At 39.0% G+C, this 27520-nt stretch overlaps 1 long non-coding RNA gene across 1 annotated transcript in view; it reads right to left on the minus strand.

Annotated features, from left to right (window-relative positions):
* Positions 1 to 27520, minus strand: part of LOC140511122 (uncharacterized) — a 37070-nt gene that overhangs the window by 2503 nt on the left and 7047 nt on the right. The window lies entirely within an intron of this gene.

Raw genomic sequence — 27520 nt, forward strand, 5'->3', positions numbered from 1 at the left:
TCTCTGCCTGACGTACAGTAGGTACTTAATAAATGTTTGTTGATTGATGATAATAATAATAATAAATATTATTATAATTGTTAATACATACATACACACACATATTTACTAGACCTGTGATTTTATTAGTATATGGAGTTCCTGGTGAAGAGTTCTCACTGTCTGTTCCCCACAGAGTCTCAGAATTTTTTTGGGGCCCTGAAAGGTTAAGTAATTACCTGGGGTTGAAGAATCAGTATAGTCAGAGGAAGGACTGGAACCCAGTTGTTCAAGACTCAGAAGATAACTCTCTACTCAGTAAGCCACACTGACTCCCAGCCATTATTATCACTATTCATAATGTTGTTGACGATGATTTCCAGGGTTTGAAAAGGTCCCTGTTTCCAAAGCAAACTTCCTCCTGCTGTAGCTACACACTAGCCCTTCTCTTTATGCTCTCAGTAGAAAAGAATTATGCTAATGAAACATTCATAAAATGCTTTCTCTTCTGCACAGGACTATTGAATAATTTAAGTAGCCTCATTCATCATCAAAGCCTGGGAAAGCATTGTTATTGACACCATTTCACAGATGGCCAAACTGAGGTCCAAGAGCTGCAGTGACTTCACTGGCTAAAGTCCCAGAGACCATGCTTTGCAAGGATAAGCTTCCCTCATTCCCACCAAAAAAAAAAAAATAGTCTTTGAGATTTTTTGTACTCAAAATTGTTTTGTTTGTTTTTTGACCTGCATTTTCCAGGCTGACTATCTCTTTGGAGCAAGTCGACAGCATTCCTCATTTGATCCATGAGGGCTTGAGGAAGGAGAACAGGAGTAGGGGCCAGTAAAAGTCAGCTAGCAGAGAAGTGACCAGCATCACCAAGGATAGAGGCAGCCATCACTAGCCAATAGGGTACAAGTTTCAGGCAACCTAAGAGGGTGCAAATGATTATGATTTACCAATATTTTCTCATTTGAGACTTCACAAAAACTCAGGGAGGGAGGTGCTATTATTATTCTCATTTTATAGTGGAAGAAACTGAGGCAGACAAAGGTTACATGACTTGCCCAGAGTCACACCGATAGTAAGTGTCTGAGCAAGACTTGAACTCAGATCTTCCTGACTGTAGGCCTAGCACTATCCACAAGTCCACCTAGGTGCTCCACTCAGAGGTTGAATGTTTCCACAAGCCAGTGTATGTCTGAAGCAAGACAGGGCATGTTTTCCCAAGTCTAAGACCAGACCAGTCCTTTCTCCACTCCCTTAATTCTAGTCACATAGTACTTTAAAGCTTACAGAATGCTTTCCATACACTGCTGCATTTGATCGTCAGAACAACTGTGGAAGGTAGATAAGGCAAGCATCTGAGTTCAGTTCTGGAAAGGCCAGGACCACAGGACTGTAAGTCACAGAGATGGGACTCCAGCTGAGGTCTTCTGATTCGCAGGCCTGGGCTCTTTCTCCTCTGTCACACTCCTGTGACTCCCAAGAAGATGCACAGACCCAGTGTTTTGACAGCACTTTTCACTTGAGAAATAGAAGTTGGCATGGCCAGTGCTGGCTCTGAAGGGACACTCAACCAAAGCAGCATGGAATAGGGTAAGCTGTCATTCAGTTGTTTTCCTTGGCTTTCTTGATCCACGGTGTTTCATCCCAACATTATCCTGAGCCTAGCCCTACCTCTTGACTCCTGTTGCTTGTATGTTCTTCCTGCTTGTCCTTCCCCTGGCTTTTGTTCTGTTGCCTTTCTCTGAGGCTTAATTAAGAGAGGAAAGTCCCAGTGCCCAGGACAAAGGAGGCAGTAGTCCCCTATTTTCTGTCATGGTCAAACCACATCTCTTCTGTTGTCTTCTGCTCTATGAGCATGTTTTCAGAAAGATGTTGACAAACAAGAGGAGGGTGATCAAAATGGTGAGGAGACTGCAGATAATGCCACATGAAGAGCATTTGAACAACCTAGGGATGGTTAGCTTGGAGAAAATATGACTTCAAGGGGATCTGTCCATTGTGTTCAAATATCTGATGGGAGAGCATCCAGAAAAGAAATAACATTGGTGCTCTTTGGTCCCAAGAGTGTGGAACTGGGAATTGGGACTAAGTTGTAGGGATGCATATTTAGCTTTATTGTTGAGAAAACTTCTCCTAACACTTAAAAACCATCCCAAAATAGAACACATTGCTTTGGGAACTAGCAAGTTTTGTGTTGCTGGAAGTCATTAAGAAGAATTCATGCTGATAGCAATTCTGTCTTATAATCTCTGAAGTCCTTTCCCACTGATTGATTTGGGGGAGATTCTCTAGTTCACAGTCAATAAGTTGAGTCAAGAAGCATTTATGAAGAACCTGCTATGTTCCAGGCACTGAGCATTAAGTGTTTATAACCCAGAGCCTCATACTATAAACAGAGTTCCACCTACTTCATTGATTCAAGGTCAGATCCTTAAGCTTCTGATTATTGTACTGAACCTAACAGGGTCTTGATTTGATGCTCTAGACATCAACTTGAGTCTGCTTCTCATATTAGAAATGACAAGTCAAATAGAAAAAACAATGTTCCAGGGCCCCAAACCATCGAGGTTTCCAGGAGGAAGAGGAAGGAAAGGAGGAGGTCTAAGACCTGGAAAGGGATCCTTTCAGCTCAAGTAAGGAGGTACTTTATCCTCCAGGATCTAGGGAGTGAGGACAGTAGTCTAAACTTCCCAAAGCCTCTGATCCAAGGTGAATAAAGTGACTCTGAGCTCCAGACAGTCTTGAAGTCTTGGGAAGGACTCATGTGGTAGAGGGGATTGGGAGGAGAGAAAGAAAAGTAGGGACAAAGCTTCATAAGCTTCATACTGTAGATTCCATTGTTCCTATGTCAGATTGTTCATGCAACTCCAGATTACCATGAGCAGCAGCTCTCAGCCCCATACCCAACTGCTGCTGTTCATGGGGTTATAACACAGGTAGCCTAAAAAAGACCATAGGATCAGGGCACCTACATCTTAATCTTTTTCTGAATCTCTTTTACTATGGAGTTTTGGACATGTCATTTCATCACTACAGGCTTCAGTTTTCTCCAGTGTTAAAAGAAGGTGAATTAGAATCCCTCTGGTCTCTTATATCTTTAGAACTATGTCTTTAACTTGGATGATTCAAAGTTTCCTGGGATTCTGGTCAAAGGCAGTATGGTGCTGTGGAGGAAGCACCACATTTGGTGAGAAATGTGTATGTCCTTGGAAAAATCAATGACGCTCTCTGGGTAAAAAAGAGGGACCTCAACTTGACCCCTAAGATTCCATTCAGTTCTAAATTGTTTCAGTTCAAATCTCTTGAAACCAAGAGAGAAGCAAAGTGACTCTCACACGAGTAGGAGGTCAGGGGTGAGGAATCTCTTTTTTCTAAGACACATTGTCCCTTTCCATATGTCAAAAGGAAACCCATTGGCTTCCCCATTTCTTTCATGGTCTATTCACTTGGATCTTCACTCTGTTGCAGAATAACTGGGCAGGCAGAGAATAGTTTCTCACTCAGCATCAGTCAGTCAATAAACATTTATTAAGCATCTACTATGTATAACACTTTATGCTGAGAAAGGCAGATGCAATTCCTGTTCTCCAGGGACTCGTAGTCTAACATGGGGACAACATGGAGACAACTATATACAAACAACATGTATAGAGGATAAATTGGAAATACCCAACCGAGAGAAGACACTAGGATTGAGTGGGATGAGAAAAGGCTTCCAGTAGAAGGTGGGATGTTAGTTGGGACTGGAAGGAAACCAGGGAATTCGGGTCACTTGGCATTCCTTAACTTCCAGTTTCTCTAACCATCCTAGAATAGAGTTACCACCCATTGTCTTTTCTGTGTGGATTCCTCACTGTGCTGCACCCATCTTTTGTAGAAAAAAGAAATGCACGAAATTGCCTTTTTCTCATGCAAGGAACAGAGCAAAAGAGAAGAGAAAGCTTGCATCCTATTCTACAGAGAAGAGGAAAGGTGATTTCAGTGTGACAGCACTGGCAATCAGTGAGAAGGAGGCATCTTCGTTACCTATCTCACAAGTCCACAGGGCTCCCAGCCAAGGACAATTCTCCCACATCAGGCCACAAGGCAGTGGGTTTGGAGGCTGACAGGAACCTTAGAGACCCTGTCATCCAGCTCCCTGATTTTGTAAAGGCAGAGACCGGAGGCCCAGAGATGGTACTGATTTTCCCAAACTCACATCAAGAGAAAGCAGAGGGATCAAGACTTGAGTCTGGGTCTTTTGATATCAAGTTCACAACTCTTTGCACTGAACAAAGTTGTGTGGAAGAGGGTTCTGGAGGGTCCTATCAGACTCTTCTAAGTTCCTGAAAGCTCTGATTAATGTTATACTTCAAATACTTCAGGGTTAATGGCTATCCTAGGAATAAAGCTGAGTATGGAGGAGTGAGAGGGCATCTCTGTTGGCTTCAATCTTGTGCCTGAGTCACTGAAACCCAGTTTCAGAATAAACAGTTTAAGAAGAGAACAATGACTACGCTTTCTAGAAGGGCTGTTTATATCCACTGTGATTTTCTTCAGGCTATAACATTCCTCTTAGAGGAAGGGCAGTGTGTTCTTGCCTGAGAGGACCTCAAAGGTAGGGTTGGGGTGGAATTGATGTGGTAAAACTAAAAGTCTTTTTCATATTCACATTGTAAATTCTTGCATCAGCTGGAGACACAGGGTTGTTATCATTTTAAAAAATGACTTGTAAACATTGCCAAACCAGGTTTGGGTATAAAGGAGAAAGCTCGATTTGGGGGTAGGAAGGAGCAATCAAGGTATGCTTGGGTGGAGGAACAAAGCTGGAAAGAAGGGAACTAAAAATTTCATCCATTTACTATTTATGTTACCTTGAACATGTCATCATTAATCATCATCATCATCACTGTTTAAGTTTTATAAAGCACTTCATATGTTATTTCATTTACCCTAACAACAGTCTTCTAAGGTAGATATTATCCCCATTTTACAGATGAGAGAGCTGAGGCTGGGAGAGATTAAGTGACTTGTCCAGTGTCGCACAGCCAGCAAGTATCTGATGAAGGGTTTGAACTCAGGTCTTCTTGACTCTATTGACTGTGCCAATTTGTTGCTTGCTCTTTTTTCCTTTCTGAGCGCTAGTTTTGTGAATCTTAAAAAAGGAGGAAATGTCAGGAGTATCGCTAAAGTCCACATTGCATAGTTCACAGATTTAAAGGTAGAAGGAAGCCTAGAGGCCACTTAGTCCAACCCTCTCTTTTTTATAGATAAGAAAACTGAAGCCCAAGGAAATATGATATTGTGGACAGTACTCTGACCTTGGACTGGAGGATGCTGGGTTCGAATCCTTCCTCTCATGCTTATTAGCCATGTGATGTTGGCATGCCACCTAATGTCTCTGAGCCTTAGCTTCCCACCTGCAAAATGAGGGAGTTGGTTTAGATGGTCTCTGAGGCCATCTCCAGCTCTAAATCGAGGATCCCATGATCCTTCATATATTTTCCAAGGTCACATAGGTAATGAGAGTAGAGGGCTCCCCTCCAGCTCTGACATTCTATGATTGAAGACATAGATTGTGAACCTGGAGTCCCTAGCAGGTTTTGATTACTGATTCAATGTAACTGGTTTCCTTTGTAATCCTAGACAACTTATTTCTGGTGTAATGGGGGATCACTCCCACATTGCTTATTCATTTTTTAAAAGAGGATCACAGTTCATTCAGTTGTTTTCTAGAATTTTTTTTTTAAAAAATATTTATTTATTTTTAGTTTTCAACAGACACTTCCACAAGATTTTGAGTTCCAAATTTTCTCCCCATCTCTCCCCTCCACCCACCTCAAAACAGCATGCATTCTGATTACCACTTCTATCACACCCCTCCCTTCTCTTATCCCTATCCTCTCTGTTTTCTTGTAGAGCAAGATAGATTTCTATACCCCACATTGCTTTTATATCTTATTTCTCAGTTGCATGTAAAAACAATTTTTTAACACTCATTTTTAAAACTTTGAATTCCAACTTCTCTCCCTTCCTCCCTCCCCACCCATCCCCACCAAGAAAGCAAGCAATTCAATATAAGTTATACATATGTAGTCATGCAAAACACTTCCATAACAGTCATATTGTGAAAGTCTAAGTATATTTTCCTCCATCCTATCCTGTCCCCCCTTTTATTCTATTCTCTTTTGATCCTATCCCTCCTCAAAAGTGTTTACTTCAATTACCCCCTCCTATTTTCCCTCCCTTCTATTATTCCCCCACCTCCTACTTATCCCCTTCCCTCCTACTTTCCTGTAGTGTTAGATAGATTTTCATAACAAATTGAGTGTGCATGTTATTCCCTTCATAAGCCAAATGCAATGACAGTAAGGTTCACTCTTTCCCTCTTACCTTCCCCCTCTTCCCCTCCATTGAAAAAGCTTTTTCTTGCCTCTTTTATATGAAATAATTTCCCCCATTCTATTTCTCCCTTTCTCCTCCCAATATGTTCCTCTCTCACCCCTTAATTTTATTATATATATATAATCCCTACCTATTCAACTTACCTTGTGCCCTCTGTAAATATGTATATAATCCCTCCAACTACCCAAATACTGAGAAAAGTTGCAAGAGTTACAAATATGATATTTCCATGTAGGAATGTAAACAGATCAACTTTAATAAGTCCCTTATGATTTATCTTTCCTGTTTACCTTTTCATGCTTCTCCTGATTCTTGTGTTTGAAAGTCAAATTTTCTATTCAATTCAGGTCATTTCAGCAAGAATGCTTGAAAGTCGTATATTTCATTGAATTTTTCCCCCTGAAGCTGGGTAGGCGATTCTTGGTTTAAATCCTACCTCCTTTGACCTCTGGAATATCATATTCCAAACCCTGCAATCCCTTAATGTAGAAGCTGCTAGATCTTGTGTTATCCTAATTATATTTCTACAGTAGTCGAATTGTTCTTTTCTGGCTGCTTGCAATATTTTCTCCTTGACCTGGGAGCTCTGGAATTTGGCTACAATATTCCTAGGAGTTTTCCTTTTGGTATCTCTTTCAGGAGGTGACCAGTGGATTCTTTCAATATCTATTTTACCCTCTGGTTCCACAATATCAGGGCAGTTTTCCTTGAGAATTTCATGAAAGATGATGTCTAGGCTCTTTTTTGATCATGGCTTTCGGATAGTCCAATAATTTTTAAATTATCTCTCTTGGATCTGTTTTCCAGGTCAGTTGTTTTTCCAATGAGATATTTCATATTATCTGCTATTTTGTCATTCCTTTGACTTTGTTTTATGATATCTTGATTTCTCATAAAGTCATTAGCTTCCACTGCTCCATTCTAATCTTTAATAAATTATTTTCTTCAGTGAGTTTTTGAATCTCCTTTTCCTTCTGGCCCATTCTGCTTTTTAGGGCATTCTCCTCCTTGTTGGCTTTTTGGATCTCTTTTGTCATTTGGGTTAATCTATTTTTTAAAGTGTTATTTTCTTGTGCATATTTTTGGTCTCCTTAAGCAAGTAATTGACTCATTTTTCATGATTTTCTTGCATCACTCTCATTTCTTTTCCCAATTTTTGCTCTACTTCTCTTACTTGATTTTCAAAATTTTTTTGAGTTCTTCCAGGGCTTGAGGCCAATTCATATTTTTCTTGGACTCTTTGGATGTAGGAGTTTTGACCTTGTTGTCTTCTCTTTTTATGTTTTGGTCTTCCTTGTCACCAAAGTAAGATTCTATAGTCTGATTCTTTTTCCAGTTTTTACTCATTTTCCCAACTAGTTACTTGCCTTTTGAGCTCTTTGTCAAGATAGTTCTCTGCTACCAGTGGGAGTGGGGTGTATACTGTCAACTGCTTAATCCCCTCACAATTTGTGGGCCTCGATCACCAGAAACAGTCACTACTGCTGCTGCTGATGCCCCTGCCCCTGTTGCTGCTGCTTCATGCTCATCCTCTGCTGGCTGCACCACCCCCTCCACCACTCTGGGACCTGACCACTCTACTCTCTCGCACAGGTCCCACAGGTTTTTCCATTGACCTTCCAATTTGTCTTTGGAATTTTGACATCATGAAGTCTGGAAACCACCACAGATGCCCAAGATTCAATCCCCCCAAGGCCTGCTCAGGTCCCATCTGTGCTGGCTACTGGACTGTACTCTTCCCTCTATGTGGGGGAAAACACTTCCTGATGACCTTCCAGACTGTCTTGAACTGGAGATTTGCTTCACTCTATCATTCTGTGGGTTCTGCAGCTCTAGAATTTTTTTAAGGTCATTTTTTCCAGGTATTTGGCTGGGCTGGTAGGGACAGCCCTAGTAAGTGTGTGCTGTTACTCTGCCATCTTGGCTCCACCCTCCACCCTCTTATCCAGTCCTGACAGAGCAGAAGTAAATGGAAATTGGAATCTGTGTGAGCTCCTGAATCAGTATCAAGGGCTCCTTCCCAAGTCATCTTTTGTGAGTTTTTGATAAACTGGGAAGATAGACTGCTTACAACATGCCATTTAATTTCTGTCATTTTCACCACCTAAATTCATTCCACAAATACCTTTAATATCTACTGTTTCAATATCTACTCTATGCAGAGCAGTGCTGGCACCCAGGGGCAATGAAAAGAGAAGACATTATGGTTGCCTTCATGGACCTTACATTCTACTGGAGTAATATAATCTATGCACACTTAGCTACATTTCAGAATGGAATGAATGATCTTTTCCCTTAAATGAAGAGGCAGAAAAGTGTTGAGTTTGGAGCCAGGAAGATTTAGGTTCAAGTCCTAACTCTAACCTGGATTGACTGAGTGATCTTGGCCAAGTCGCTCAGTGTCCTTGGAAACATTCAAAGGCTATAACTTGCAGAGAAGGCACTGACCTGCACTAGGAAAGGGAGTTCTTCCTTTGTCAATGAAAGTATAGGCCCACTCCCTAACTCTATTTGTTCCCTTAAACTAGGGTAAACCAGCAGGGGTCTCCTAAATTCTCTCCACAGTCTTTACTTACTCAAAGCCTCATCCAGCCTTTACTTAAATACTTCCTGGCTTAAATACTGACTGGCAATCAGTCAGTCAACAAGCATTTATTAAGTGTCTACTATATTCTTGTTACTATGTTCAGCACTAGGAAATATAAGGAAGATAAAAGATAGTGTCTACTCTCAAGGAGCTTATACTTTAATCGGGGAGATAACATGCAAACAACAGACTACATAGAGGATCAGACCCTCAAGTGTCATTGATTCTTAAATATATATATATATATATTATATATACACATATATATGTATGTATGTATAGATAGATAGATAGATGAAGAAATTGAAGCCCAAGGAAATGTGATGTATTTTTAACATTAATTTTTAAAAATTTTGAATTCTAAATTCTTCCCCTCCATCTTGCCCTTGCCCTATCCATAGAGAAGGCAAGCAACATGATATCTGTTTTACATATGAAGTCATGCAAAACATATTTCCGTATTAGTTATGTTGCAAAAGAAAACACACACACACAAGAAAAACAAAGTAAAAAGTATGTTTCAATCCATATTCAGAGTTTACCAGTTCTCTACCTAGATGTGGATAGCATTTTTCATGATTGCTCCTCTGGAATTAATCGTCTTGATTAGAGTAGCTAAGTCTTTCACAATTAGTTATCCTTAAAATGTTGCTTTTACTATACAAAATGTTCTCCTGGCACTGCTCACTTCACTTTGTATCAGTTCATATAAGTCTTCACAGCTTTTTCTGGTGACTCAGTATAGCCCTTCCTCATTTAAATCCAATTCACTTGTTAGTCATGGCATCACCTTCCTGATATCATGGTCCTCTTCAAGAACGAAGGGCAAACAACAGCAACCTGTAATGTTCCTTATACAGGATCACTCAAAGTTCTGTTCAGTGTTCTAAATATAATCCAGGTCACTCTCTTCTCAGTTAGTACATTGTAGTTCTAGTCCAAGGTATATAAACTAATGAACTAAATAGACTTCCCATCTGCTTCCATGTTGGCCATGACCAAACTGCAGCAAACAGGATGGACCAAAAGTCTTAGTGAAGTTTTAAACTCTGAAAACTTCACTAAGCCTTTTGACTCATCTTATATTATCAATAATATCTTTCTCACATACAAAAAGTTGTATTAAATATGTCATTAAATACACGTATGGAAATGGGGCTAGATCAGTCGTGTAGAGAAAATAGGTATTCCTGATGGACAATTCACACCAGGACCAACAGAATATGAAAAAGGTCATAGGGATTAGGGTGAGAAGACATGGAAAGGTAGGACTCTGTACTAATAGAAGAAGAACCCATAGAGTATTGAAGTAGTAGTAACAGTAGTAACAACTTGTATTTATATGACACTTTAAGCCTTGCAAAGTGCTTTGCAAATATTATCTCATGTTATCCCACCTCAGGAGGTATGTGTTTTATTATTATTCCTAATAAGAAACTGAAGCAGAGAGAAATTAAATGCTTGCCCAGAGTTATATATCTACTAAGTATGGGAAGTCACATTGGAACTCAGGTCTTCTGACACCAGGTCCAGCACTCTCTCCACTGCACTACTTTCATACCTGAGATGAGTGAGGTAATTATCATATATTTTTTCCATTGCCTCTTTCCAATGTCAGCATTCTATTCTAGGGCCTCATTGCCAGTACAGTGGAAAGATCATAAAACCAGAGGATCAGAGTTTAAATTCTGGTTTTGTGATAGGAAAAGGAAATAGACCTTTGGTTTCTTTAGTTTAGAGAACTCCCAATGAGGAAACCCCCTCTACTAATGGGGGTTGGTACCATGTTTGCAAGAGCTTATAGTCTCAGAGAGCCACTTAGGGCACAACTTGCCTAATGTTAAGTGACTTGTTAATTAACCTGCCTATGATTTCACAATCAGTATGTATGAGATGAGACTTCTATCCACTTCTTTCTGGTTTTGAGACTAGCTGTGTGCTGTGCTACACTGCCTTCCACACTTACTAACTGGCTGACCTTGGGTAGATTACTGCACATTTCTGAGCCTCAGTTTCCTCATCTGTAGAATGAAGAGATGAGCTAGATGACTTCTGCTGTCCCTTCAAGTTTTATGTCTATGAGCCTATGATCTCAAAGCTTACACCACCTGCCTGGAGTATTGTAACACTTTCCTAAAGGGAGCATTTGAGATAAGGTAAGAATAATACTCATCCCCAGACCTCCCCAGCCTGACTTTTTACTTAACAGCCCTAGCTTTTCCGCTGTCATCTAGGGAGCTGAGGCAAACCCTACCCTTCTGTGACAGTCGTCGAGGGGTCCTTCAGCTCCCTCAATATTCCAGCTAGAGTGTATCTCCTACTCCCTCTTAGATTGACCCAGATTTTAACCTATAGAATCCTATAAGACTTAGATCTGTAAGAGACCTTAGAGGTAATTTAGTACATAACCCCTTTATATTTAGCCACAGGAACCAAAGTCAAAGAAGGTTAGATGATTTGTTGAAAATCAGAGAGCTCAGAATGAGCAAGTCTGGGATTTGAACCCAGGTTTCTTTGATTCTAAACCCAGGGGTCTTGAGACTACCTCAAAAATACTTAGTAATGAATGAATGAATTCAGAGCTTGAATCTAAACCTTGGAGGCTTTGGAGTCCAGCCTTCTCCTTTAACAAATAAAGAAATTACTTAAAACATTTCCAAAGGACTCCTGAGGCAAAATGCCATCCACATCCAGAGAAAGAAATATGGTATCAGAACACAGAATGAAGCAGACTATTTTCTCTTGTGTTATGTTTTGTTTTGTTTTGGTTTTTCTCATGGTTTTTCCCATTCGTTTTCACTCTTCTATGCAACATGACTAATGTGAAAATATGCTTAATAAGAATGTATGTGTAGAACCCATATAAGATTGCAAGCCATCTTAGGGAAGGAGGGGAGAGGAAGGGGGAGAAAAATTAAGACTTTTGGAAGTGATTGTTGAAAATGGAAAACAAATTAATTAAATTAAAAAACAAATAAGGAAACTGAGGCACAGAGAAATGGTATGACTTGTGTCAGAGGTGGAATATGATTCCATGCCTTTCCAACTCCAATTCTGTTGCTTTATCTGCTGTGATTTGGTAATTTGGGCAACTAGGTAGTATAGTAGATAGTGTGTTGGACTTGGAGTCAGGAAGAAATGAGTTTGAATCCCATCTGAGTCATTTAATAGCTTTGTGACCCAGGACTTAGAGGCTGACTGTTTAATCTCCCCTTGCCTCAGTTTACTTATCTGTAAAACAGGAATAATAATAGCACTTACCTCACAGAGTTATTATGAAGATCAAAGGAAATAACATAAATTGCTTTGGAAAACTTAAAGTAGTGTATAAATTATTGTTGTTTTCTATCATTATCCTTTTCGTTATCATTCCACCAATGCAGATGGAAGATCCTCCACTCTGTAGTGTGTATTGTTGCCATGAGTTGCTATAGTTTAAAAAAACCTTCTCTTCTGGCCAATTTTCTGGGAATCAACTAATCCACCATGGCTTAGCTGGCCTTTGGAAGATGCTCATGTTGCCTGTCATGAAGTCTTTATTCTAAGGCTCTTTAGCTGGCTGGGACCTGTCAGAACTTCCACTCCATTAGCACACATGTAAGAGCTTAGGGGCATCTCTATACCACAACAAGGCATTCTAGAGAGGATGGCTTTTATGGAGGCAGACAGGAAAAGGTTGAGATTTTTCTCAAGAATTTCCCTTGGAAATTCAAGGGGAGAAAAACCTATTCAAAACACAAAAACAACAGACTCCCCAGACATAGATGAATGCACAGATCCTAAAGTTCTTGTCCTGAGGCACTCCCAGCTTAGATATAGTTCAGCTTGCTGGGTATAACTCAGCAGGTGGCACTTTATCCCTGCTCTGATTCCTAGAATCATAGAGTTTTCCTTTTGGAAAGGAAAACAAATTTAAATTCAATGAACTTATCAAGCTCCTATATTATAGAAGAAGAGATAGAACTTGGCCTTGGGAGCAGTGACATCACTTAGCTTCTAATCATCATTCCTTGCCTTCACTTCATCTAGGGGACCCTGGACAAGGAAGTCACTTCAAAGTCAAGAATCCATGTGATGTGATAGTAAGCACACTGGACTATGTGCCAGAAGACATGGGTACAAGTCTAAGCTCTGAAATTTCCTCAGTTTATGATCTCTGGCAATCTACTAAGATTCAGTTTGCTTAACTGGAAAATTAAGATTATTACCTTGTATCATACAGTTATGAGGAAAATGCTTAAAACACCATTGAATTGGAGTTATTAGTATCTAGTCCTGGATTTTTGGACATTTTTAAACTTTCAATCATATCTTCTATGTATTCTTTGGGCACTGGATTTTTGACAAGTTTAGGAGGTATCAAGTTTAAAATAAAAAATTTTTTTCTTGATCTTTAGAGAAAGATGGTGACATATTATGCATAAAAGAAAATATTTCTCCCCACCAATTGATAAGACAGAAGGCACAAAACTGAAAACTCTCCAGGTGAAGGCAGAGAAAATTTAAGTAAATTTTAAATTATTATACTCAACTTTAGAAAAGGCTAAGTGAGTTCAATCTCATCTCCTTATATCAGCAACAAATGTGCCAAACAAGATGAAAGGTCAAAAAGAGAAGAGAAAAATGATGAAAAGGGGAAAATAAATCACCATGAGAAATATCTTGCACAAAAATAAAAAGAGTGACTGAAGAATTGGTTAAGAAATATTTTTGTATAATAGAAAAGTTGACAAGATCTTCAGATGGAAAGAACTATATGATGGGAAGACCCCACAAAAGCACAGCTGGATATACCATAAATATACCATATACTATCTTTGGGGTAGTTAAGAAACTTAGTAATGGTAATAACTGACAAAGTACATAAGATGAAAGAAGGAAGAACAGTAAAGAAGACAAGCATGAAACAACTTTGAATAGTATGGTGAAAATAATAAAGCCGTGGGTTATCTAAGGCAGAGGTACCAAACAAGTGACTCATGGGTTGCATGTGACTTGTAACACTGAATTAACTAGATTAAAATATAATTGGGAAATATTTAACAAAACAAAACAAATAAAAGTACAATGAAACATAGATAATTTTAATATGTGGTTTTCCAAATCAATATGTGGCCCACAGAGACTTTATGTAAGTGTTAATGGCATCAGTTTTGATTTGAGTTTGACCCCACTGGTCTAAGAAATAAAAAGGGACAGATGGAAGACCAAAGTTCAGAAGTGGAAGAACAGATAATAAAAGAGAAACCCATCACATCTGGATGAAGATGAGAGATATGTCTACAAATGAAAGTCATGAAGCCTCAGAGCTGAGCTATGCCAGAGAAGAAATGGCTGGGGAGAGAGAGAGAGACAGAGACAGAGAGACAGAGAGACAGAGATAGAGACACAGAGACAGAGGCAGAGAGAGAGACACAGAGACAGAGGCAGAGGGACTGAGACAGACAGATTCAGAGAGACAGAGACAGAGAGACACAGAGAGACAGAGAGATGGAGACAGAGAGAGAGTCTAAATGACATACTTCCAAAAATTTCCCTGAAATATTGAAAACAGCAGAAAAAGTGTGGAATCATAGATCTGAAAAGGAACTGAGAGGTTATCTACATTGACTCATCCTCAGCAAGAATCCTGTCTACAAAAGTAGTCATCCATCATATTATTGAGGGCCTTCAGTGATAGAGAGCTCACTACCTCCTACGGCAACCCCCTGTCAGATTTTCACCTCAAGCTCAACTTCATGTGTTAGAAGAGAGGAGACGACTAAGAGGTGCCCACCCTCAAAGAATTTACATTTCCAGTGAAGAAGCAAAAAAGAAGACAAATAATTGCAAAATAGTAGAAGGCAACTTATAGTGTTATAGAAGTTCATAGAGAAAACAAGACTTATAGACATTTCAATTTGCAAATGATTTTCTGAAAATATTCCTATCCTGTAAATGCTACCAATAGATAACAAAGTGAAGATTAGCTTTGGTAGGCTTATTTAAAGTTTCATAGAACTGCATTCTTTATTGCCTTTAGGATGAAAAGCGATTAATAGGATGGCCCTGCTCAATTATTTTGAGTGAGATTGTGCTGCTGTTGTAATATGCCTATGAATTCTTTTTTGTTTTTTTGTTTTTTTTTATTTATGTAACTTTTAACATTCATTTTCACAAAATTTTGGGTTACAAATTTTCTCCCCTTTTGTTCCCTCCCCCCCCCCCCAAGCTTTCTAATTGCCCCTGTGACCAATCTGCTCTCTCTTCTATCATCCCTCTCTGCCCTTGTCTCCGTCTTCTCTTTTGTCCTGTAGGGCCAGACAGTTTTCTTTACCCCTTTACCTGTATTTCTTATTTCCTAGTGGTAAGAACATTACAGTTGATCCTAACACTTTGAGTTCCAACTTCTTTACCTCCCTCCCTCTCCACCCCTTCCCTTTGGAAGGCAAGCAATTCAATATAGGCCAAATCTGTGTAGTTTTGCAAATGACTTCCATAATAGTTGTGTTGTATAGGACTATTTCCCTCCATCCTATCCTGTCCCCCATTACTTCTATTCTCTTTTGATCCTATCCCTCCCCATGAGTGTCGATCTTGAATTGCATTCTCCTCCCCATGCCCTCCCTTCTATCATCCCCCCCACCCTGCTTGTCCCCTTGTCCCCCACTTTCCTGTATTGTGAGATAGGTTTTCCTACTAAAATGTGTGTGCATTTTATTCTTTCCTTTAGTGGAATGTGATGAGAGTAGACTTCATGTTTTTCTCTCCTCTCCCCTCTTTATCCCTCCACTAATGAGTCTTTTGCTTGCCTCTTTTATGAGAGTTAATTTGCCCCATTCAATTTCTCCCTTTCTCCTCCCAATATATTTCTCTCTCACTGCTTGATTTCATTTTTTTTTAAATATGATCCCATCCTCTTCAGTTCACTCTGTGCACTCTGTCTCTATGTATGTGTGCTTGTGTGCATGTGTGTGTGTGTACTCCCACCCAGTACCCAGATACTGAAATGTTTCAAGAGTTATAAATATTGTCTTTCCATGTAGGAATGTAAACAGTTCAACTTTAGTAAGTCCCTTATAACTTCTCTTTGCTGTTCACCTTTTCATGGTTCTCTTCATTCTTGTGTTTGAAAGTCAAATTTTCTTTTCAGCTCTGGTCTTTTCATCAAGAAAATTTGAAAATCCTCTATTTCATTGAAAGACCATTTTTTCCCCTGAAGTATTATACTCAGTTTTGCTGGGTAGGTGATTCTTGGTTTTAGTCCTAGTTCCTTTGACTTCTGGAATATCCTATTCCGTGCCCTTCGATCCCTTAATGTAGAGGCTGCTAGATCTTGTGTTATCCTGATTGTATTTCCACAATACTTGAATTGTTTCTTTCTAGCTGCTTGCAATATTTTCTCCTTGACCTGGGAACTCTGGAATTTGGCCACAATGTTCCTAGGAGTTTCTCTTTTTGGATCTCTTTCATGCGGTGTTCTGTGGATTCCTTGAATATTTATTTTGCCCTCTGGTTCTAGAATCTCAGGGCAGTTTTCCTTGATAATTTTGTGAAAGATGATGTCTAGGCTCTTCTTTTGATCATGGCTTTCAGGTAGTTCCAAAATTTTTAAATTGTCTCTCCTGAATCTATTTTCCAGGTCAGTTGTTTTTCCAATGAGATATTTCACATTATCTTCCATTTTTCCATTCTTCTCTCTTTGTTCTGTGATATAATGCTTTCTTACAAAGTCCTTAGCCTCCATCTGTGCCATTCTAGTTTTGAAAGAACTATTTTCTTCAGTGAGCTTTTGAATCTCCTTTTCCATTTGGCTAATTCTGCTTTTGAAAGCATTCTTCTCCTCATTGGCTTTTTGAACCTCTTTTGCCAATTGAGTTAGGCTAGTTTTCAAGGTGTTGATTTCTTCAACATTTTTTTGGTTCTCCTTTAGCAGGGAGCTGATCTGCTTTTCATGCTTTTCTTTCATATCTCTCATTTGTCTTCCCAGTTTTTCCTCCACCTCTCTAACTTGATTTTCAAAATTCTTTTTGAGCTCTTCCATGGCCTGAGCCCATTGGGTGGGCTGGGACACAGAAGCCTTGATTTCTGTGTCTTTGCCTGATGGTAAGCATTGTTCTTCCTCATCAGAAAGGAAGGGAGGAAATGTCTGTTCTCCGAGAAAGTAGCCTTCAATAGTCTTATTTCTTTTCCCTTTTCTGGTCATTTTTCCAGCCAGTGACTTGACCTCTGAATATTCTCCTCACACCCACCTGGCCTCCTGGTCCTCTCAGCCATCCTTTGGGGACTGAGATTCAAATGCTGCTTCCAGCCTTAGGGCTTTTCTCGGGGTCAGGGCTGCTGTTCAGTGGATTATGTTCAGGTGGTCAGGTAGGGGCAGGGCCGCCTCTCAGGCTCAGTTCCCTCAGGGGGTTTATGCACAGACCTTCCACAATGCATCCAGGCTCCCGCCCATTTGGGAAGCCCCTGTCTGCAGCCCCCTCTCAGCTTCTACCTCCTGGGGGGCCCCGAATCATGGGGGCACCCCACTCCCCTCTTGACCCGCCAAAGAGACTCTCTCACTGACCCCCGTCACCTGTGGGCGGAGGGACTTGTGTGGCTGCTGGAGATCCCGTCCCTGAAGCCTGCTCAGTTCTGTTTCTCTTGGTGCCGTGGCCGCAGCAGGTCTGGGCTGGGCTGGGCTCCGCGTCTGCAGCGCGACGGACCTTTTGCAAGAGGTTTGCAGGTCCCTCTGTGGGTGGAGGGACCCACGTGGCCGCTGGAGATCCCATCCCCGAAGCCCACTCAGATCTTTTCCTCTCGGTGCCGCGGCCGCTGCAGGGCTGCCCTCAGCTCCCAGTCTCGGCGCCCAGTCCGCAGCGCGAAGGACCCCCCGCGAGAGGTTTGCAGGTCCCTCCCGAACAGAAATCTCCCTCGCTCCAATATTCTGTGGCCTCTAGGTTCAGAATTCGCTGTGAGTTACTCCCCTGTAGCCGTTCTGTGGGTTGTGGGTTTGGAGCTATGTGCATGTGCGTCTTTCTACTCTGCCATCTTGGCCATGAATTCTTTTTTGTGTGTGCAAATAATAACAAAAAGACATGCATATCCAAACAAAACTCATCATATTCTTGAAGAGAAAAGACAGATTTTTTCCAAAACATCAAAAGATTGCCATATCTTCCAAAGAAGAAGCAAACTTGAGGCAGGTGTTTTAATAACAAACAAGACACTAACTAGGCTTTAAAAAGGTTAAAAAAGACTTTAGAGCATGGAACGAATACACGACACTGTGTATCCTTTAAACATTGTAAAGAGTAGAAATGTTGCCATCTCTTTGAAATTTCATATTGCAAAAGAAAACAATGCCAAGAAATTGACAGAGAAATGCCATAGAAGGAGGTAAAAATGGAAGCATATGACCTAGAGTAAGAAAAGAGAGGGCAGGATTGTCATATCTTGAATTTGGGTGCCATGGATGAAAAACCAGCTAAAGAGCAATTTGAAAATGATGTGGGGAGGTGATTCTGAAGCCACAGCTCTATCTAGAACTAAAGGAAATATGTTTAAGTTTTTAAATGATACTATCAGTAGTAATGGAATGCCAGAATCTGGCATTGTTTTGTGGAGATGTGTATGTCTCTTTGTATGGAAAAAGTCTTGGATTGCAGTGATACTAATGAAACAAACTATTATGTACCTTATACCAATAATAATTAATAACAAGATACAGTATGAGGAAAATAAAACTTAAAAATTTTAACATTGAACAATAAACAGTTTGAACTCACCTACGAAAGGAAGAGTTGCAAACTAGATTTGCAAAAAAACCAAAACTAGCCAAATAATGCATTACCTATAGGAAGTAGTTTAAATCATAGGGACATATAGAGATACAACTTAAGAGATTGGAATAATATTCATTAACCCTCACTGAATAAAAAAAGTTATGATCATGGTTTTGAATGACACAGAAGTAAAACTAGATAGCACCAAGAGAGAAAAATAGGGAAACTATTTTCTGCTGAAAGACTTCAGAGAAAAAGAAAAGTAGCAATAGTAAACATATATACACTAACCAAAAGATCCATAAAACTCTTCAAGGAAAAGGTAACTGAAAGGCAAAAATAGTGAGATACTAAGGCATTGAAAGTAGGAAAGTTAACATTTCTCTATAAGAACTGGACAAATCTAACAAAGATAAGAAAAAAATTACAGAATAGCAGGATGTTATAAGAATGGAATGCTAGAAATATGGAAAAACATCCAATGGGAATTTTAGAAAATATATTTATTTTTAGACATACTTGACACTTTTACAAAACTTTTTTATGCTCTAGAGAATAAATGACTCACAAAGAAATGTGGAAAAGTAGAAATATTTGATACGGTCTTTCAAGATCATAATAGGAAAAAAATGGGAATCAGGAAAAGAAATACAGCCAAAACATTCATATCTAAATTGGGATTATAAATAATATTCTAATTAATTCATCAATCAAAGACCAAATCACAAAAATAATAATCATGTGAAAGAAAATTTCAAAAATGAGACAATATGCCAAATTTTATGGGATGCAGCTAAAGGAATGTTTGGAAATAATTTATCTTCATTAGCATTTTACTAACAAGAGGAAAAGAGAATGTTAATGCATCAGATATGAATGGTAAAAATTTAAAAACTAACTAATTAATAAGCCCAAAGCAAAAACTAAGGGGAAAAAATTAAATTACATAAAATCAAATTATATATGAAATAAATGGATTGACATTTTAAAATTACTTAACAAAAACAAAGCTATTTTCTTTTTAAAGTAGTAATGGAATTACTCATCTGTTAGTTAATTTAATGAAAGGCAGAGATTAAGCAAATGAGCATATATCTAAATTAAAAAATAACTGAATAGAGGGAAAGCAATGAATAGCAAGGAAATACACATCGAATATACGTATAAGTACACACATAACAAACATATACGTATCTGTATAGTCCATTCCTTTCTCTTCCTACAGGGCAGCCTAGGGATATAATCTCTCCTTTTGTCCTGACCTCTACTTCTGCCCCATTCCTTTTGGTCTCAGAGGTAGGCTTTTTTCTAGAGGCCCTTGTAGTTTGAGCAACCATACCTGTCTGTAGCAATTGAGCTAACTTTCTAGAGTAGGGGAAAATGGTTTACTCTCTTTTAGGTTAGAGAGTTTTAATGAAATAGAACAAAAGTGTGTGTGTGTGTGTGTGTGTGTGTGTGTGTGTGTGTGTGTGTAACAGTAAGTACCCTGATATACACAGGGGGGCCTGCTATCACAGGTCCTTTCTTTCTCTAAAAGGAAAGACAAATTTTGAGGGGTTAATAACCACTTTCATCAAACACAGGTATCAGAGAAAATCAAAATCAAAATAGCAGAGAAATCAAAAATCAATTGACAGTGCTTCTAAACTGCCGGACCATTAACATATACACATCTTTACCAGAGAGGAAAGCACCAACATCTGGATTTTCAAAGCTGGGGGGCTGCTTAGTGGCTTCCTACAGTGTCATCTGGCACACAAACCTTCTTCCTAGAACTAAGCCCCAAAGTAAAACCTCAGCTTCAGAATTTTTATACCTTTTTTAGAGGCAGAGGGCATCCCAACCCTTGAGAACCGGTGCCTTCTTAACAAAAGGTGTGGGCCTTCCTAAAAATTTCCTTAATCAAACTCCCTTTAATGGGCAGGCCCATTAATGAGGAGAGGGGGAAGATCTTTAATCCCATTAACAATACAAATACATATACTGTTTCTAGTTAAAGAAAATCTTTCTGTACTTTACTCCTTGTAAAGACTCTTGGCTAATAAAAGCAAGATTCAGTCAGAGTCATTATATATACTTCTTGATTATACTAAAACAGAAATAGCAAAAGATCCTACTTTGCTTGCTCTTACAGTGTGTACAAGTATCTATCTATCTGTGTGTCTATGTTTCTATGTATCTAGTCTGTCTATCAATCTATCTGTCTATTTATCCATCTATCTATCTGTCTATCATCTATCTATCTATCTATCTATCTATCTATCTATCTATCTATCTATCTATCTATCTATCTAAATAGACCTGAGCCCGTAGTTAGGAAGATCCCTTATATTCAGAGTTTCAGGTTACTGATCTATTTAAATCCTATGTCCTTTGATGTAATCCATGGCTTTTTTCTTTCCTAAGTGTGTGTATCATATATGCGTGTGTACATACATATATATTTTGTTTATTTAGTATGTATATATCTATACACTAAATAAATAATATATATGTGTTATATATGCAATACACAGTATTAAGTATTGACCACGATAAAAATTTGTAATTAGCAAGGAAGATCAAATAGAAACACCTGTTAGCAAAAAGACACAAGGAGGGGAATCTGGACTATATATAACCATTCTGAGTTTTCCTGTTTGTAAAGTATCTAATATTAATCAATCAATCAATCACTATATCAGTCAGCAATTATTTATTGAACACATACTGTATACTGGTCAGTGTGCTAGGCACTGGGCTATAAAGAAAATGAATGAAACAATTCCTGCTCGTAAGAGGGTTATATTCTAATGGAGACATACACACATACAGATATGTCTACATGCATCTACATGTACATGTGTATATACATACATGTAATTTAAAGCTAATAAATAAAAATATACATGCAAAAGAGCTAATTGTAAGATTAATTATTGGTACTGGGTGGGTCACGAACATCTGGGGTGACCAGAAAGCGCTTCATGCAGAAGATGGTGCTTGAGTTTCATGTCAAAGAAAAGAAAAAAGCCTCCATGAAGCATATGTAAAATGGGAGTGAATTCCAAGTATATGTGACAGGTCAAGGTATCTGCAGGGACCTGAATTCCTATTTGTGATGGCCTCTTAGCTACCATACACACACTCTCTATGTGTGTGCCTGATCCCCCATTATTATCACCTCCTCGCTTGTCAAAATTTTGTCATAGATTGCTCCTCTGACAATCCTCGCTTCCTGTGCCACTCCCACGTTGCTGTCTCACAAGCAGTCTGCTTGTATGTAGTTCTCTGGGCTATGTCAGAGTGCCCCCTCTTACCGACTCCTTCTCCAGGCAGAGTGGCCTGCTTGTCACAGATTCAAAAGCTCAGGACACAATGGCAATACCTTCTTACACTCTGTGCCCCTGCCACTCCCCAGGGCTCAAGATGTCAAACCTAGTCTCTCCTTGGGCTGGGGTGGAAATGCTATTTTGCTAGACAACAGCTACCATGTAGTTATTCTGAAACCTTCTCCTGATTTGCAAGAAATTGGTCTCAATAAAGGGATATATAAATAATTGGAAAGCTATTCAATTATAATGCATTGGCCACACTAATATGCTAAAGATGACAATTCTACTCAAATTAGCCTGCAAATTTAATTCTAGGTCAGTGTTATATTTAATAAAATTGCATAAAATTATAATATAATGCATATGGAAGAGCACTGGGTGAAGAATATCAAAGGAAACAATGAAAATAAGTAGGAAGGAAAAGGAAATGATGTTATCAGATTTCAAATTATATTATAAAACAGTAATTATCAATGTTATCAGGTACTGGATTAAAAAACAGAAAAAAAAAAAGATCAGTAACACATTGTGTAATCATAAGAAGGATTTTGAAGCAACCACATATAGATAGAAGGTCTTTGACGCAGCCAAGAACATACATTACTGTGGAAGGAATTCTATTTTAACAAAGATAGCTGGGAGGGTTGGATAGCATTTTAATGGAAAATGAATTAAGACCAGTAACTTATACCATATGCCACAATAAATTACCAAAGTCTAAATGATATGAATATCCAAACCACCCCATCAAACAAAAGTTGAGGGACAAGATAAAACTACAGTTTTCCAAACTTTGGGCAGAGGAAATAACCTAACTAGTCACAACATTGAGGAGATCATAAAAGACAATACAAGTATATCTATTTAGACTGTGAGTTGGCTTTGTCATTTTGGAAAGCAATGTGGAATTATGCAATAAAATCTATAAAACTATTCTTATCCTTTGAATCAGCAGTTCCATGATTGGGTTTATTCTCCAAACAGATTATTAACATATGTAGAATCTTATCGTTCAAAGGTACAATAGAATTATTAATTATTATAGGAAATTTTGGGAACAATCTATGTGATTAATAACTAGGGCATGCCTAGATAATTCTGATACATAAATGTGATGAAGTTGTTATTATTGTTTGTCTTTTATTTTCAAAAAAAGATGAATGACATCATAGGTTGATGTCTTAAATTGTGCATGAATTGGATTTAAGTGAGGCAGAATTGTGCAAAGTTGTCAGTCTCACCCTCCCTTTCAGAGTCATTGAAGTCCAGTGGCAGGACAAAATTCAAGATGATTGGTGATGGCCCAGGATTCAGTGAATGACTTTGGTGGCTTAGATGTCTGACCAGGTTCTAAGTACTGCATAAAACCTGCTTCAGCTACCTTCATGGCTATTGGAACAAATTGGTCTCATCTGCCCATTCCATTGAGGGAAATTTTCACCTTCTTGGAGACATACCTCGACTCACTAATGAGTTTGAGGCCTACCAGTTATCTTCAGCTTGGTTTATCCTATCTGCTGAAATGGTTTTCACCAAAGTGTGGATACTGTGCATGCTATGGATTCTTAGATAGAGTACTACTTCACCATAAGAATTGATGAATGTTAAAAATTCAAAAAAACATAAGAAGACTTGGATGAACTGATATTAAATGAAGAAAGATTCAAATGAAATCAATATTAAATGTCAACAAAATTCAGGTTAAATATGACAGGTGACCTTCTTCTAATCAAAGCAATCAACCTTCACTTTTTTCAAGTCTAAAATTGTAAAGTGTATGTTACATGACCTAACAATTTCTCATCATTTTATTTTGTGTGAATGTTGTTTTTCTTTACTATTTTGGAGTGGTATAACTTGTTTTCCTCCCAATTCACTCTACTCCAATCCACTGTACTCTAGTCCTATTTTATCCAATCTATTCCAGTTCACTCCATTCCAATCCAATTCCAACCAAGAAGCATCTGCAATATACAAGGGAAAAAGGGAAGGTGCCAGGTACTGTGCTAACTGCTTTACAAATATTATCTCATTTGTGTAAGACACTATGCTAGCAAGATAGAAAAACAGACTTTGGGCTCTATAAGACTGAAGGGAAGATGTGGTGGGGGCAGAAGCAATATTGTAAGCAGGCATGTATATACAGAGAATTTGAAGAGGAAGGGAATACTCAAAATGAGGTAGATCAGAAAAAGTTTTATGCAAGAAATGGCCCATGACCTGAGTCCTTATGCTCAGTTAATAGGAGTCTAAGGGGCCAAAGTAAAGAGATATCTCCTAGATATGACCACAGGATCATACCTTTAGAATTATAGGTCATCTAATTCAACCTCTTAATTTTATAGATGGGGAAACTGCAACCCAGAAAGGCAGGCTAGGCATCTCAATAAAAATGACTGAGAAGGTATTGATTTCCACAGGTAGAAGGGACCTTGAAACATCAAATGACAAAACTGGAAGGGCTTTTAGACTATAGGACATGAAGCACTTGATTCTAACTGTAAAATGGTCTCAAAAGTGGAAGTTCAGAATTGGAAGGTATCATGAGACATGGAATGTTAAAAGTAGGAAGGGGTTTAAATATGATCTTATCCAACCTCCTCATTTTACTGATGAGAAAACTGGATCCCAGAGAGGATAGGTAATTTGCTTTATGTGACACAACCTGTTGGTGGCTTCACCTCTCTATCAACTATAGTATTTTACCTAAAGGCCTGACTTTTGCAATCCCAGACCATTTCCTTCCTCTGTCACTTTGCTTTTATTCCTTGGGTAGAATCAAAACCACTTACTGGCTCCGCTTAAAGACACATTCCTCAGTAAGGAACATTGGGGACACTTTCGCTTCAAAGGTGGACTTCATTCTTTGGCAAGAAGACTTGCTTTTGAATGTTGGTACAAAAGCCCCCCTAAATTAGATTCCAACAAACTTAATCATCTCTCTGCCCTGAGGTGGTACTTTTTGGAATCTAAATCATTTAGACAAACACAAATTCCTTTTAGATGGGTGCCCTGAGCCTTTTATATCAAAATGTGACTTTTGAAAAATATTTGTCTGAAGCAGCAATAATAGCCAGGAGTTATTATTCTTTAGGCAAGATGTATTATGTATGAGGCAGAACTGACCTTTTAGGTTTGTAGAAGGGACACAAAGATCATTCTTCCTGCCCCAAGGAAAAGAAAAGTTGCCCTTCCTGTTAACTTTACTTGTAAATAAGTCCCATATTAAAGTTTCACTTGTTGGTTATAATTCACTCAACAGGGTTTTTACTCATGTACTGTTTCCCAATCAGGTCTTTCCTGGAGATGTTCCAGATGTCTTGCTATTCCCTGGCTTCCCTTACGGAAAATGCCTCACTCCTTGCTTACTACATTGTTGACTTCTTTCTGTTTCTGGGCTCTGCCAGAGGGCAAAAACTAAGGCCCAAGGCTCAGCAGACCCTCTAAATTAAAGGACCACAAGTAAGCAAATTTGTAGGGTCAACAAAGGCAGGCTATAAACCATGTTTGGGAGTTATAGCCACAGAATGCAGAGTTGGAATGACTCTGAGAAGTCTCATAACTCATTTGAACCCTGACCCAAGCCAAAGACCCCGGTCTAATTTCCCAGAAGTGTAACCACTCAAGCTCTACTTGATAAACTCAGCCAATGAAGACCTTATTACCTTCTGAGATAGCCTACTCTATTTCTGGGCTGCTCAGATTGTTAGAACGTGCCTTGCTTTGAACTGAAGTTTCTCTCTCCAAGTTTCACTCGTTTTTTCTCAAAGTTCTTTGTGAACTTAGGCAGAATAAATCTATTCTGTCTTCCATGTAATAGACCTGAAAATGCTTGGAAACAGCAATCATAATATTAATAGCTCCTAGTTAAATAATCCTTAAAGGTTTGCAAAGTATTTTATGTATATTATGTATATTATGCATTTATCCTCACAAAAGCCTCAAGAGGTGGGTACTACGGACCAGCCCAGTAAGTGTTTGAAGGAGGAAGCTAGATGGCTCAGTGGTTAGAGCAGGGGACTTGAAATCAAGAAGACCTGAGTTCAAATCCCCCCTCAGTCACTCACTAGCTCTATGATCCAGGGCAAATCACTTAACCTCTCTTAGGCTCAATTTCCTCATCTATAAAATGGGGTGGCAATAATATCATCTATCATCTCCCAGGGCTGTTGAGAGAATCAACTGAGATCCCATGTGTAAAGTGTTCCACAGATCTCCCTAAGTGCAAGTTATGATGATGAGGAAGATACACCTTTCAACAGACAGCCTACAGGGCCAGTTTATCATTATACATTTCTCTGGCAGGCACTGCAGATGGATGATTGGCTAGACCCAGAACTGAATAGGAAGAGGTAATCATGATGGATCCTGTGGTGAAAATTGGGCAAAGCTACCAATTGCCAAGTGCTATTTCCTGACACAGAAACTCTTCTGTTGTTGTTAAACCACCAATGTTCTCCCAGTAATGCAATATGGTGGCAGATCACAAAATCCCTCAGACTCCAAAGAATTAGAACTATAGACAACTCTATAGGCAATGGAAAGACACAAAGTAGGTATAAATTGTAACTTGCTTGTAAGAAGTAGAGACAAAAATTGATCTAGGAAATGTATAAGCAGAAGAGGTGGCAAGCCATTCATGAAACTCCTGGCCCATGGAAAGAAGTGAAAGACAGCCTCCTACATATGGGGTGGGTCTTCTGGGGAGGATTTGAGGGAGGTACTGGGCAAAATTTCCACAGGATGAGGTCATGAATGGCTTAAGAAAGGTACCTTTGAAGGGTAAGCTGAGGATGATGAACGCTTAAAATATTTTGATAACTGTATTTCAATATATTAGATTTCTTTATAACGCATGCATTTTGTTTTGTGCATTTATTCTGGAAAGGAGACCAGAGGCTTCGCTAGACTGCCATAGGGGTCCATACCATACCCCATAAGAATCCCTAATCTAAAGGGAGGCACCATGACCTATATGAACCCTCAGCTGCTAGTGCCCTCCCTCCCCATTGTATTCTTTTCTACATATTAGGTGTATATTTATATAGCACTTGTCTCCTCTGTTAGAAGTCAAACTCTTTGGGGACAGCGATTGTTTTACTCTTTTATTTATATTTTTAGGGCCTAGCACAGTGTTTGACACACAGTAGGTATTTAATAAATGCTTGTAGATTAATGGATTCATCAGTGAGATCACAAATCCACTGAAATATTAGAGAATTGGATTTCAAGAAATAGACCGTACAACAGTTTGGGAGAATGGAGGATGGGAGCATGCTTCCCTGAGAAATGAAACACTCGCCAGGTGGATTCAGCATTTCCCCTCCTGAAAGATTGGCAGTGTCCAGCCTAGGGTCTAGTAACATCTGAAATGGTTAAGTTGAGACATTATTTGAAGCAAGATGAGAAACTTGACAAACATGCAGGAAATAGTGTGAAAACATCAAGGGTTTCTGGGCTCTGTGAAGATTCAGAGAGAGCTCTCAAGGGAATGAGCTTGCGTG

Source organism: Notamacropus eugenii, chromosome 6 (assembly GCF_028372415.1).
Source record: "Notamacropus eugenii isolate mMacEug1 chromosome 6, mMacEug1.pri_v2, whole genome shotgun sequence".
In the NCBI taxonomy this organism is placed as follows: domain Eukaryota; kingdom Metazoa; phylum Chordata; class Mammalia; order Diprotodontia; family Macropodidae; genus Notamacropus; species Notamacropus eugenii.